Here is a 14,619-nt window from a genome sequence, read left to right as displayed (position 1 = left end):
GTGGTGGTAGTGATGGTGATGATGGTGGCGGTGATGGTGATGATGGTGGTCCAGAGACTTCACTGAGAACCACTGTCCACTACATATGAAATCTAAGCCCAAAGCCTAGGATCTCCCATATTTAGCCATTATATGATTCTCTACCACTAGGTCAAATTCTTCCAAATACAGACTTTCTTCTTGTTAAACCATCAACAAGGACTGGGGAGACACTCAGTGAATAAAATGCTTGCCACACAAAAGCATGCTTGACCAAAAATCCCCAGCATAAGCTTTAAAATCAGACACCGTAGCATACATCTGTAATTCCAGGGTTTCTGAGGTGACATAGGAGGACCGCGGGCTTACTGGACAGTCAGTCCAGCTAAGCAGTGAGCTCTAGACTCAGTAAGAGACCTTGTCTAAAAATATAAGATGACGAACGATTGAGGAAGAAGTCTGGTGTGGAGCTATGGTCTCCACATATGTGCACACATGTGCACATGCAATCAAGCACACACACACATACACACACATACAAACATAACATGTATATATACATACACAAAACACAGACAAATTTAGAAATACAATAGCTCAAATTCTTTTTTTTAATAGCTCAAATTCTTATCAGTAATCAAAGCATTTGAGAACCATCTGTCGGGGGAGAGTAACGGTTTCAATAAGGGTGGTCCCCCACAGGCTCAGGTGTTGGAATAGGTTTAGAAGGTGTAATCTTGCTGGGGGAAGAATATCACTGCAGGGAGTAGGCTTCGAGGTTTTAAAGTCCTTTGTCCTTCCTGTTTCCTCTCTCAGATTCCGGTTTGCAGTTCAGGATATGCACTTTCTACTTGCTGTTCCCGCCCCCATGCCTGCCTCCTCCACCCCTATATCATGGACTTTAACCCTCTGGAACTGTAAGCCCAAATAAGTCCTTTATTCTGTAAGTTGCCTTGGTCAGGGTGTCTTAATCACAACAATAAAGCAGTAATTAATACAGGGTGCGGTTCAAACGCCTCCTTACAGAGTCAACATACTGAGATGTTTTCCTTGAACGTGAAGTACACCGATTACTATTAGTGCTAATAAAAGGGGTTAATTTTCAAAGTCACAGTATCCGTTAAGGAGCTAAGGTTTCTCGTTCACAGTCCTGCTGGGCTGATGAGCTCTGGAAGCCAATCCTGTTATTGTTGTTGGATTTACAATAGAACATTGGGCAGGTTATTTAATCTCTCTCCATGCCCTCACGTAGGAAGTGGGGTGATGGTAGTACTAGTTACTTCATCCAGGCACAGGGTGTGATGAGATATGATAGGTACAGACCCTGACACATGGAGACCTCACTGGGTAGCAGAATTGTTGATTGGAATTCCAGCCAAGAAGAAAACATGCTTTAGGTAAGTAAACGTGAGGAATGATGATTTATTTCTCTACTTTGCATGTGCCATGCACTCTAAGAGTCCCCTAGAGGAAGAAAAATATATAGTGTTTCTAAAGATTACTTAGCTGCGGAACGTTTTATGCAAGCCATATTTTGAAATAATTTTAAGAATATTATTACAATTCTGCTAACAAGCTGTTATTTCTTGGCTTGAAAATGTAGGCACTTGACCTAAGTCATATAGTTAGGATTCAGGTGAAGTTAAAAATGCTTGTTACCCATAAGAATTCCCTGTATCAAAATGTAAATACACAGTGTGTGGGGTTACTTAATGTGATCCTGGGCAAACACACATAGGACAATCCTCCCATGGCCGTCCGTTGGTGCTAGCAATCAACGTGCCCTCCAGTACCCTTCTGCAATGGTGACATTTCCTCCATTTCTTGTCTCATTCAATATTTCCAGTAATTATTTGTTGATTGTTTTGAAATAACAAGCACCCTAGGCCCTAGGGACTCAACACTGAATCAGGTATAAAGAGCCCCTGTCCTCTTAGGGTCTACCTTCTAGAAGATGGCCGATACACAAATAGGCAAGCAAGTTTGCAGTATGTGAGAGGGTAGGTGCTGGGGAAATAGGTGGAGCAAAGGGTCAAAGAAGAAATCCATGGAGTGCTGGACCATTTGAACAGAGCCTTAGAGGACATACACAGTGAGCTACTGGAACACGTGAAGGGGAAGCTGGACCCAGAATAGGAAAATCAGAAGTATGTCTGTGTGGCTGAAACCAACTAGGAAAAGCAGCTAGAGCAGGGAAGACTGAACTAGCTCTTGGTTTGGGTTTTGGTTTCTTAGAAAAGGCCTTGCTGTGTAAACCAGGATGGCCCCAAACTGACCACCTGCTGCCTCAGCCTCCCGGGTTATGAGATTACAGTCATGTACACCATACCTACTTGGATACTAGCATCTTTTATTGCAGAGCAAATCACTCCGAATTCGGTGGCTTCAAACTGCGCTAGCTACTGCTTTCCTCTCTGTGGCTTTTGTGAGTGAGGATTTGGGAGTGACAGCTGGGCAGCCTGGCTTGCTGTTCCTGCTGAGGTTCAGTCCAGTGTCGTCTGGAACTGAACCACAGCCATCACTGGACTGGGCAGCTCCAGAGGAAGTCTGTCAGACAGCTGGCGACTTGGTGTTGGCTGTCGCCAGGGGAGATCAGTTCCTGTCCAGGGGTTCTTGCCCTGGATCTTCTTAAGATGACTGGCTCCTTCAGGAAAAGGAAATCCAAGAAACTGAGGCAGACACAGCAATGCCTTTTATGGCCTAACTTCGGAAGTCATACACCGAGTCCTGATTCTGCATGAAAGCGTTTCTGCAATTATGAAAGTCACAGAGGAAGGGCTCCTGGAAGTCGTCCTACTAGCTGCGGCATCCCACACAATTGTGAGGGTGGTAGTATTGGGGTTGGTTTTAATGCCAGAAAGGTATTAAGGTTGGGTTAATGAGAACTTGTCACAATTAGGATCACCTGGGTAGGGAGCCTCCCCGAAGAACTGTCCTGACTGCTTTGATTGACATGGAAAGACCCACCCCAACTGTGGGGCATCTTGTGGTTATAATCTAGTTGTTTTTTCTTAAAGGGGATATAGCAAAAGGAAGAGCATTCCTGCCTCTTGCTGACTTGGTTTTCCCTCTTGCCACTGAGTTCATTTACCCTCCACTGATATCAGAACTAGGGCAGTCAAGCTGCCATAGACTAGGGACCAACAGTTCTCCAAGAACCTTCTGGGATTTCAGTGCCAAATAAGAACCGGGCCTTTTGGACTAAGCAACTAAAGGTTGTTACCTCACCCCTACCCCAATGAGAGGCAACTGCTATGGCCCTACTTGAACTGGTGAGGCGCAAGGACTAAGTAACCACTGGGTTCTCAGCTCTCAGGTGTGATTCTGCTATTGCTACTATTTTAAAGGTAACGATATACATTTAATAGATTCAGACAGATAAATAGATTCCATTGGTTCCGTTTCTCTAGAAAACCATGACTCATACAAATTAGGAGCCATTGGGAGTTTGAAGCAAAGGCTATTATGGTTTGTCTTGTTTTAAAGTGGTTTTTGAGTACACCATGGAGAATCCACCTTGAGCAGGCAAGTAGCAAGAGTGGAAACAAGGAGAACAGCAAGATGGCACAATGTTCACAATCCAAGAGGGATTATGGAGACTTTGATGTTGGTGGTAATGGTAAAATGGAAAAGAAGTTTCTAGATCTTTCTATATATGCTCTGAAGTTAGGGTCAACAGAAGTCTTGATTGATTAAGGTCGGATGTGTAAAAATAAGGATCAAAAATGAGGAGGCAGAGGCAGAAGGATCTGGAGAGCTTGAGGCCTGTCTAGGCTCTGTAGTGAGAATTTGCTCCAACAAAGCTAAAAGGCTGTTGACTTGAATGAGTGGCCATTGCCCTGTGCTATATCCTGGCGCCAGGCAGCTCCCTTGCCATGGCAACTCACTGAAGTGGGAGGGAGCTGCCAGAGTATTGACGAAATACTAGCCAAAGTCTGTCTAAAAGGCATTGATCCAACACACTGACATTTTGAATAAAAGGAAGCAAGTGTCATTTCCAGTGAAAAATAAAAACTGTTGCAAAAATTAAACCGAGGCATGTGTAACTATTTCTGCAGCTGCAGTAGGCTGTGCAGCTTCTCTGTCTCATGTCCTCCTTCCTGGATGACAAAACAGTATGTTTCATCTTTTGTTCCAATTTCACATTAACAGAAATTCTGTCAACAAGAGGACATGCTCAACCATCACACAACTTTAAAGCTTTATTATAAAGGCGATATTTGTTTAAAACTTTTAACTTTTCCAAGCACTGTTTTCTCAGCAGTAAAACCACAAATTTAAAGCCAGCCTGGGGTACATAGCAAAATCCAACCTGGTTTGCAATAAGGATCTGTCCAAAAAAAGTTGTTTGTTTGATCTGATGTTGAACACTTCGTGTAGAATCCTAAATCCTTTTGGAGAGCAGCACTGAGTAGAACAATATTGAATTTATAGATTATATTTATAATAGAATTTCCTGGTCTGTTCTAAACTGAGTTTGTTTTGATCTAACGTCTCGAGGTTCTTGCAGATTGGTGAAATGGTGTTGCTGAAGCTAAGATTCCACGCTTAGCTATCAGACCAGGTCCTTCAATGCGCTCTTGTTCTCCCATTACCCACACGCTCTTTCAGATTCCACTCAATCCTCCTGCTCTACACTGTAAGGGACGCAGAGACACAAACACATTGTTATCTCAGGCAGCTTCCAGGACGCTAGGAAAGATGGATGTGAGAGCTGGAAAGCCACGACTGTAGAGAAAGGATGGGGCACTGTGGCCACGTGGAGGAGAAGTCCTGGTTCTGCCTTGATTACCACTCAGCCAAGACCAGGAGCACCAGGGCAGAAGCAAGGTGCTCTGAGAGAGGTAGGAACAAAACAGGGAAGGGACACTGAGTGACCTGCCAGCCAACTCAGGAGGGTGGAGAGGTGGGAAAGAAGGTGGCGTGTAGGGAGCAGAAGCGAGCCTGAATGATTGAGGTCCTGAGTGATGCGTGTTGTTGACATGGGCATGGTCCTGTCAAGGACCCTATGGCCTCAGAGCCTTGCAGGAATGGCAAAGCCTTCTCCCCAGGGGTAAGGCTCCGGGGAAAATGGAGAGGTAGTCCCTTCTGTCCTGTGTGGGGATGTGGACAGTGTGTGCAGAAAATGGCCACCATGCTTCCCCGTCCCCAGATATTTACAGACTAAAGACCGCCCCCCTACAAAGATGGCCCCTGCTGAGATTAGCTAACCCTACCTCCTCGCTCAGCCGTTTACCATAGACCCCGCCTTCTTTTTATCTATATCCAATAACCCTGCCTCCTTGTTCAGCTGTATACTAAAACCCACCTCTCCGTCCAACTGTATGCAATACACACTGTGAGTTCCCAGGATGCTGAGGTTTCTCCATCCCAGTACCACTCCAGCAGACCCCTGCTTTGCTGTGTGTCTGTCTGTCATTTCTGCATTCCTTCCGCACCCCTAGGCAGGTCAAGTCCCTGGAGCTGTGCACAGATGCAGCAGTGAAAAATGAAAAATAAGTAAAGAAAAATCTGGTACCAGCCCAGGAAATGTTTAAAATGTCAAGGAACTTCCATTTTACTCGGAAGACAATGAATACTCGCTATGCAGATTAAAGCTGTACCGTACGGATTCTAGTGTCTTGAAAAGGCTGCTCTAGCTCTGGGTCAGAGTACGGACTCAAGTGGAAGGGATGGAGTCACACAGTTGTCTCCCTTCTGGCCCACCACCATGTCCCGTCACTCTTCTCTGAAACCAGAGATTCCGCATCTCAGAATCTCAATCTGTTCTCATGAGTCAATGAAAAATACAGTTCAGACCAGGCTGCTTTCCTGCATGAATGATGCTTTGGTGTGCTCTTTTTATTAGAACAATGATTCACAAATCCTTGCTCAGTCTGGTCAAAGAATCCACCCAGATTCAACAGCACCTTTACTTTCTGTGCTACTCCTGTTTATTTTTCGTTTCCTCCAAGGAAACAGGCTGTCATTCTTGCTCATCAGAAAAACCGGATACATTATTCTCCACATCTGGAGAAATGGACCCCATCTGTTCATGCCTTTAATTCCCATTTAAACCTAACCAGCTCCTTCTTAGAGATGTGATCCGTTACCACCCCTTCAAAAAGAAATTCCCCCTCCCCTGCACACACATGCACACACATGCGCACACACACACACTCACATACACATGCACACACAGTGACCTCTCCCATTGAACCATTCCTCTTGTTAAACTTTCAAGAGCAGCCTTTCCCACTAAGCTGAGCTTCTTCTCACCTTTGTCTCTTTCATGGTACCCCACTATCCAGCAGGACACTGGCTCAACCTGCCACGTGAGTTCTTTGTACACTGAGTAAGTGAATGGAAACAGGAAAATGTAGGTTTTACCTGAACTCAGGGTGAAAACGGCAGAATCTAAGTAGAGAATGTATTGGGTTTTGGGTGGCCACAGTGACAACACTTGGACCTTGACTGTCAAAGAAGGAAAGAACCGGGGAAAAGGGTGAGTCCTCCTGAGTGTGATCCTTGACTGAATGACTCTTGAGCAGCCTGGGAGACACAACAGGGCACTAAGTGTTTGTGTCAGTGACTGAAGTAGGCTGAGTGGAGATATCACCATGTTTCTGGCCTTGGCTAATGAGGCTGGGGACAGGCTTTCCAGATAGGGCTTCAACAACTTTCTCAGCTGTCTGCTTTCAAATCAGAAGGAAATAAAGTATGAGTGTGTGTACACTATTGTGGGGTTGAATTCATTATTTTGTGGATGTGTTAGTTTAATACTTTACATTTGAACCAGATATTTTCACATTTTCTTTTAGAATAATTTGGTCTGATAGACTTGAGTTTCTGGCTCTGGCAGGTGATTCCTGCAAGCTGCAACTGATTTAAAGGAGCAAAGAAAATCTGTCTTAAGAGCTAAGAATGGCAGATTCCATAGAAGCCCTCTCTCATGACCAGCTGTGCATCTCCCATCAAAATCGCAGTGCATGGAAAATGTCCTGGACCACAAAGGTGATGAGAGGGCACAGCATACAACATGGTGAATGGATGCCGTTAAGACATGTTTTAAAAATGGTTCCAGAAGTAAATGTTATGGTGTGTGCCTTCCCCCCTCCCCACACACAGACTAACACAAAACATGTGTTCCCTCAAATTAAAGAATTCAACCACATTACACAACATAAATAGTTCAGAAATATGAGCACTTTACTCTGTGTGTGAAATGCATCAGACTCACACATGCAGCCCAGTGCAGAGGATGCTTTTCTGGCAGTGACCCTGAGGTCTGGCTTCTGATAAGATAGTCACACAGGGTGTAATGCAACTTTGAAAATAAGGGCAGAAGACTGGATATTATGATGAAAATGACCATCTATGTCAACATCAGAAAGGGGCTCTCATTGAGTCACTCCAAATAGGATTCTCTTTTCTTCTCAAGAGACTAAGAGAGAAGCTCAACCTAAGGCATTTACACTTATATTACATTTATACATACACACACACTCACAGTATACACTCAAACACATACACACACACTCACACAAACACACATATTCACATACTCATACACACACTCACAGAATATGCTCAAACACTATGCACACACTACACACACACTCGTAGAATACACACCACATACATACATATTTACACACTCATATACACATGCACACATACACTAAATAATCAAATAAATAAATGTTCAATTTCTACAGGCTTTAAAATATCCTATTGCACAGTAGAGACTAGCTTTATTCTTACTACTAGAAATTTAGTGGCTTCTGGTCTTTTTGAAACCATGAAAGGAGCTTTGACACATCTTTTTTTCACAAATCTTGAGTCACAGTTTTCAAGAAAATGTAGACTGCTCCAAGCCTCTCACTAGTGTCTGAAGCACGATTAATAAATCTCAGGGTCAGAAATTGGGGTTCAACCTGAAGATCCAAAAAGCAAAGCAGTCAGCCACTAGCTCTTAACCTCTACCTCAGTCTGAAATGGCGATCCCGCCTCCAGGAATCTCAGAATGAGACTGTGTGTTGAGAGCTGTTTCCTCCCATTTTTATAATCCTCTCTTGGGCTGGGATTAAAGGCGTTCACCACCGTGATTAAAGGCATGCACTGCCCGATTTCTATGACAACTAGTGTGGCTACTGGGATTGAAGGTGCGTGTCATTGTGGCTACTGGGATTAGGGGTGTGTTACCTAACCTGGTCTGTAAAGCTGACCAGCGGGACTGTTTCAAATCTTCAGGCAGTCTTTATTTAAGAAAATGCAATTGAAATGCCACTCATGTGTCATTTGTGATCATTTCATTCTGCGTCCCCCTGAAGTCCATATTGGGAAAAACTAGAGTCTTCCATGAGCCTGTCACATGCTGCTCCTGTCTCACCCTCCCCAACTCACAAAGCACCTTTTATCTTGTAGGAGTTCAGGTTTCAAGTTTCTGTTTCACTGCCTTTGCCATTCATGCTTGAATCTCATCATCTGGTAGCACATTCAGTGTGTGTGTATGTGTGTGTGTGTGTGTGTGTGTGTGTGCGAGCGCATGTGTGTGTTTGTGTGTGTGAGCATGTATGTGAGCATGTATGTGTAAGTGTATATCTGTGTGCGCCCATGCCCACAAACACAAGTATATATGTGTGTGTACCCACATAGGAAATTGTGATTTAATGCCTTTTGTACTTCAAACTTCAACACCACACCTGACATGTAATACACATTAACTAAGTCAGGGGTTCTCAATCTGTGGGTCGCGACCCTTGCAGAGATTGTACAATCTCTTCATCATCGAAAATCATCAGACAACACAGAGATTTATCTTACCATTCATAATGAAAATAATTTTATGATTAGGATCACCACAATGTGAGGAACTGTATGAAAAGTGCTGCAGCATTGGGAAGGTCGAGAATCATTGTGCTAAAGGTTTGTCCCTGAAGAAAATTATCCTTTTAAGTCTGAAAGTCTAACCTCCTAGAAAACCAGAATTTCTATAGGTATCCCAATCTACTGCAAACCCACAACTTCTTTTAAAGTAAACAACCTTTCCAGGAAGGAAAGTAATGAAGACTCCTGAAAGTCAGGATGGTACTGAGGACCTAATTATTAAAATAAGGTCATAATCTAAATAAGTGCTTTGAAATAAGCTAATACCTTGTGTGAATATTCAGTCTTAGTCACTATTTTAAGAAGGGTTGAACCTTAAGAATCACTTTCCATTCCAACCAACTTCCCAGATTTTTTTGTGTGTGAGAAAGAAAGATTCAAATGACAAGATTTCATTGTTGTTTGTCAGTTCTAATTATAGGGCTTATGTTTTTAAAAGTGCATATGATCATAATGTCAGCCAAAGGTCAGTGTGTGTGTGTATGTGTGTGTGTGTGTGATGTTTTTGGTATTTAAACTTCTGCCCTTGTCTGATTCCGTTCAGACATGAAAGAGGGGCAAAAGGAGAAAAGTTTGATTGGCAGCTAATGTGAATGGAACCAGCCTTCTCCAAAGACATGACAGTGAAGTCTGGATAATGGTATAAATTGTGATAAAAGGTGAAAATTGGTCCATTGCCTCATATTGTGTGTGCTCTGTGACTTCATGAATGTAAGAGGCATTCAGATGATTGATGGATGCTGTGTGGATCAAACCCATGTGGGTCTCAGAGTCATGCTTGCCTCTCAGGAATCACAATGGAGTCCTTTTGTAGCTCTAATGTCACAGGACTGGTGCTACAGCAGCAGGCATAAATGACAGAGCATCCTAAGATTTCCATGAACCCCTGGGATTTTAAGTCTTACTCTATTATCTTATGAATATGCTTTTCACATAAATGTTGCGCATCCCAACTTTTGCAAGCATGACTGCTGGAAAGCCAGATTAATTGTTGTGAATAACATGCGAGGAATATTGCTTTGAATGAGATTGTATCATCTATTCTGGCACATTCTCTAAGCAAACCATAGGTGTATTCTATAATTAAGAATGGCACTTGTTGAAAAGAGTGGCCTGTCTACGGATGGCTGCTGCCGCTCATTTATCTGCCATACACAAAACAGACGTCAGGAAGTGTTCTTGAGACTAAAGATGAAGAGCAGTGTCTTTAAGCCCCTGAGAAACTGAGCCAAGCCCTTTCTCTTTCACTAAGGCTAATACAACTTTGCCTTTGCCTAGAATGGGCGATTCTTGGAGGTATGGTTAGGCCTGTCTAGGACTTGGATTAAAGGCTACTCAAGTTTCACCGAAGTCAAGAGAATGCTTACATTTTCAGCATACCGACACCCACAAATTGCCACCCACTGTCCACCCCACAAACTGCTTCTCAAATGTTGTCCTGATGCTTCGTATGTTTATTTTTGCGGCATTTGTTCTTGAAGTCAAAAAGCATCTTTGTTCATGTTTTTATTGGATTCAAAATCCAAATCAAATATCTGGAAAGAAGAAACATATTGTTGAAAAAGTAAACTGTCTACACTTTGTCCCTGAATAACCAGGGGCTTAAATGGGACAATAGAGCATGACATTTTACAGTTTCTTATAATGAAAGCTTAAGTTTCATCTGGGATTTGGAAATCTTGGAAAATTTTAAAACATGTAATTTAATTTCTTCTAAGCATTTTTTTCCTGCCACAATATGCAGATTTGAAGTTTTTACCCAGTTTTTACTCAGGGGCCTCTTTGATAATTTGATCACAGTTCCCTATTGCTCAGAGTCTTCAGCGCTTTCCCACTGACCTTTAGCAAAGTCCGGATCCCTCACAGCAGCCGCTTTCCCACTGACCCTCAGCAAAGTCCGGACCCCTCACAGCAGCCTTCAACGCCTGCCTCCCCCATGTTTGTCGAACTCCTGGTCTCATCTCTTACTCCAGCTCCACATCCAGCCAGGCTTTCATGCTCATCACTCAGCCCTCTTCCAGCATCCCCAGCCTCTACCTCCTGAACCTCCTCTCTTACCCTTTCATACCGTCAGCTGACTGAGGGCTCAAGCTCAGGTTTTAGGCGAAAGCACACCTCACATATTTAGTTTCCACGGGTTACTGGCTGCCTGTAGCATACAGCATTTCCCCTCCGTGATTGTCCATGTCTGTGTTCCTCGCTCCCTCAGTGTTCCCTAAGGGCATGTCTGGCACCTACCTCGGCAGTGATGTACTCGAGGCACCAACACAGCCCAGAGCTTACAACACTGCTCCAAGGAATGGCGCAAGGTATCTTTTGTTGATAGCCGTGGCAGAGGCTGTCAGAGTTTGCATGCAGCATCCTGTTCTATAATCTGTATTTAAGTAGCGAGCAAACACAAATAAGTTTTTCTACTGACCTTGACATAAGGCCTAAAGTCAGAATTGCCTGAATGAGCCTTTGGCTGTGAAGAAAGCAAGCCAAAATAAAATGCTTCTCGCTTTTTTTTTTTTAAAGTGTCCCCTTTTGTACATGCTGAGATGTCATAGGGTACAGCTTTGCTTTTTTGTCTTTTTTTAAAAAGTTATTTCAATATATGGAGAATAAAGGAAGCGGCAGGAAGTAGGACACTGCAGAGTGCACACTGGGGCTGATTTGCCTTTCACCGCAGGCTGAGGTCTGATGGGAAGAGAGACACTGGTCGACCAGTTGGATATGACTTTCCATGGCTCCACAGGAAAGGATGAATCTATCCACCGAATTAGAAATTCTCAGGTACCAAAATGGATAGGACTTCTGGTTTTATACCTATGTACTTACACAGTAAGCACACTAGAAATGTTCAGGGAATGTTTTAAATATATTTACTGTTTACCATAAATATATAAATATTTTATGTAAGTAAACTACAGATATCTTTATATAAAGTAACAGTTTTGTTGAGATATAATTCACACACTAGCAAATTCATCCATTTAGTGCATACGAACCACAGGTTTTCTGGTTTCTTTTTTTAGTTAGTAGTAGCATGTGATTATATATTTTATTTTTCAAATACTTATTATTGAGCCATATATTTTACTTCGATTCCTTCCCTCTCTCTCCCTCCCTTTCTACGCTCTCCCATGATCCCCACAGTCCTAATTTACTCAGGAGATCTTGTCTTTTTCTACTTCCCATGTAGATTAGATCCATGTATGTCTCTCTTAGGGTCCTCTTTGTTATTCAGGGTCTCCGGGGTTGTGAATTGTAGGCTGGATTTTTCTTTGTCTTATGTCTAAAAGCCACTTATGAGTGAGTACATATGATATTTTTTTTTCTGGATCTGGGTTACCTAACTCAATATGATGTTTTCTAGATCCATCCATTTGCCTGCAAATTTAAAGATTTCATTATTTTTTCTGCTATGTAGTACTCCATTATGTAAATGTACCACATCTTTATCCATTCTTCAGACAAGGGGCATTTAGGTTGTTTCCCAGTTCTGGCTATGACAAACAATGTTGCTATGAACAAAGTTGAGCACATGCCCTTGTGATAAAATTGAGCATCCTTTGGGTATATATATACCCAAAAGTGGTATTGCTGGGTCTTGAGGTAAGTTGTTTCCTAATTTTCTTAGAAATAGCAATACTGATTTCCAAAGAAGCTGTACTAGTTTGCACTTCCACCAGCAATGGAGGAGTGTTCCCTTTACCCCACATCCTCTCCAGCATAAGCTGTCATCAGTATTTTTGATCTTGGCCATTCAGATAGGTGTAAATTGGAATCTCAGAGTTGTTTTGATTTGCATTTCTTTGATGGCTAATGATGGTGAGCATTTTCTTAAGTGTCTTTCAGCCATTTTAGGTTCATTTATTGAGAGTTCTCTGTTTAGGTTTGTTCTCCATTTTTTCAATTGAACTATTTGTTCTTTTGATGAACAATTTCTTGAGTCCTTAGTATATTTTGGAGATCAGCCCTCTGCCTGATGTGGGCTTGGTGAAGATCTTTTCCCATTCTGATGGCTGTCATTTTGTCTTGTTGACCATGTCCTTTGCTTTACAGAAGCTTCTCAGTTTCAGGAGGTCCCATGTACTAATTGTTGCTCTCAGTGTCTGTGCTACTGGGGTTATATTTAGGAAATGGTTTCCTGTGCCAACGTGTTCAAGTGTATTTCCCACTTTCTCTTCTATGAGGTTCAGTATGGTTGTTTTAATGTTGAGGTCTTTGATCCATTTGGAATTGAGTTTTGTGCATGGAGATAGATATGATCAGCTTTTATTCATCTACATGTTGATATCCAGTTATTCTAGTACCATTTGTTGAACATGCTTTCTTTTTTCCATTTTATATTCTTTGTTTCTTTGTCAAAAATCAAGTGTTCAAAGGTGTGTGGATTGATATCCAGGTCTTCGATTTGTTTCTATTGGGCCTCCTGTCTGTTTTTATGCCAATATCAGGCTGTTTTCAGTACTGTAGCTCTGTAATAGAGTTTGAAGTTAGGAATTGTGATGCCTATAGATGTCCCTTTATTGTATTTGATTGTTTTGGCTGTCCTGGGCTTTTTGGTTTTCCATATGAAGTTGAATACTATTCTTTCAAAGTCTGTGAAGAATTTTGCTGGGATTTTAATGGGCATTGCATTGAATCTTTAGACTGTTTTTGGTAAGATTGCCATTTTTACTATGTTAACTCACCCAAGGGCATTGGAGATCTTTCTACTTTCTGGTGTCTTCTTTAATTTCTTTCTTCAAAAATTTAAAGTTCTTGGCATACAAGTCTTCCACTTGTTTGGTTAGAGTTACTCTGACTTTATGTTATTTGTGGCTATTGCAAAGGGTGATGTTTCTCTGATTTCTTTCTCAGCCTATTTATCATCTGTTTAAAGGAGAGCTACTGATTTTTTTTTAGTTAATCTTGTATCCTGCTACATTACTGAAAGTGTTTATGAATTGTAGGAGTTCCTTGGTAGAATTTTTGGGGTCATTTATGTAAACTATCATATCATCAGCAAATAGTGAGAGTTTGACTTCTTCTTTTCTGATTTATATCCCCTTGATCCCCTTTTGTTGTCTTATTACTCTAGCTAGGACCTCAAGAACTATATTGAATAGATATGGAGAGAGTAGACAACCTTGTCTTGTTCCTTATTTCAGTGGGATAACTTTGAGTTTTTCTCCATTTAGTTTGATGTTGGCTATTGGTTTGCTGTATTTTGCCTTTATTATGTTTAGGTATATTCCTTGTATCCCTGCTCTCTCCACCTTTATGAAGGTGGGTTGTATTTTGTCGAAGACTTTTTCAGCATCTAATGAGATGATCATTTGAGGTTTTTTTTTTCAGTTTGTTTATTTGTTGAATTACATTTACAGATTTTCGTATGTTGAACCATCCCTGCATCTCTGGGATGAAGCCTACATAATCATGGTGGATTTTTCTGGTGTGTTCTTGGATTTGGTTTGCCAGTATTTTATTGAGTATTTTTGCATCAATGTTCATGAGTGAGATTGGTCTGTAATCCTCTTTCTTAGTAATGTCTTTGTATAGTTTGGGTATCAGGGTAATTGTAGCCTTAAAAAAAAAGTTTGGCAATATTCCTTCTGTTTATGTTGTGTGGAACAATTTGAGGAATATTGGTAGTAGTTCTTTTTTGAAAATCTTGTAGAAGTCTGTGCTGAAACCATCTGGTCCTGTATTTTCTTTTTCCCGGATGGGGAAACTTTTGATGACTGTTTCTATTTCTTTTGTAGTTATAGGCCTATTTAATTTGCTTATCTGGTCTTGATTTAA

This window comes from Microtus ochrogaster, unplaced genomic scaffold (assembly GCF_000317375.1).
Source record: "Microtus ochrogaster isolate Prairie Vole_2 unplaced genomic scaffold, MicOch1.0 UNK11, whole genome shotgun sequence".
NCBI lineage: Eukaryota > Metazoa > Chordata > Mammalia > Rodentia > Cricetidae > Microtus > Microtus ochrogaster.
This window is presented reverse-complemented; position numbering follows the sequence as displayed.